Here is a 1,194-nt window from a genome sequence, read left to right on the forward strand (position 1 = left end):
TTCTTCTGACATTTGCCATTTTTTTCCATCGTTCTTTTATCAATTTATTTTTGCAAAAGCTGCAACATAAAATAAAACACTCAAATCCAATGAATGTACAGTGGACTGATCATTTATTTTACTTGTGAAGAGCGTTGTAGGGAACCACTCAGATTGTTTTTTGTTGACATTGTGGTTAAAAGAAAGCCAAATTTCTGATATAGAAACTTTCTGAAAATAGGTCAAACTTGACCCGAGGACAACAGGAGGGTTATTAATACATCGAGGATGTGCCTGCATGCTAGCACTCATGACTACTCTGACTTAATAAAGGACAGAAAGTCTTTGAAAGAATCAAGGCTGTGAACTTTATCTCAGCTTCACATTGCTTTACATTTGTTCTCAGAGAAGGCTGCCATATGCACAGCTTGCATGTGGGTGGCGTGACACCTATGGGAGTCAGTAGGGGAGTGGGCAAGGCACAGGGGGCCCAATCCATGACTAATCAGCACCCTGAGCAGGCGGCCAGATGGGCCTTTTGGATCATCTGGGGCTCGGGAAGACTGGTGCTGGTGGCCAACCAATCAGAACAGACAGCAGCAAAGAAAAAAACTGTGGACACCATTTGGTTGTTCAATTTGAAAAAAACAAACATTTTTATTTGTTTCCAAAATAAAAAAAAAATGTTCACTAAAATTGAGTTTAGGATACTGTGATTTTTTGACTGTGATCGACACTGTTACATTTATGAAAAAGAAAGTAAAACAGACATGCAAAGAAAACCCTGAAAACCCTCAAGGGGCTTGGCATGTTGGTTTCCTAAAATACCCACTGTCTCCCACTTTTGTATGATATCTTACATTTTGTCGTGCGTACTGGTGTACGTTCAAAACCAGAAACCGGTTATACCAACTAACAACAAACCAGCCTTTGCCCTCCTGCCCACAGAGCCTACGGTCCCTCTGCTGGGGGTTGGACACAAGAAGACTCTCCAAAGTGTTTGTCTCCCGGGTTGTCATCTGTTCCCTCGGCAACGACGTCTCCTTTTGTATTTTTTTTCCCAAGTTTACTCGCACGCAGGCAGACTGGCCTCTCAGCAGCTGTCACTGGGAAAGCGGCAGAAAGCCACACCCATAAGCTCCTCTGTGTGCACATGGATCATTAAGCAGCTCTATTAGAACACAAGACCTTTAATAAGACCCAAGAATCATCACC

The sequence above is a fragment of the Etheostoma spectabile genome, unplaced genomic scaffold, assembly GCF_008692095.1.
Source record: "Etheostoma spectabile isolate EspeVRDwgs_2016 unplaced genomic scaffold, UIUC_Espe_1.0 scaffold272, whole genome shotgun sequence".
Classification (NCBI taxonomy): Eukaryota; Metazoa; Chordata; class Actinopteri; order Perciformes; family Percidae; genus Etheostoma; species Etheostoma spectabile.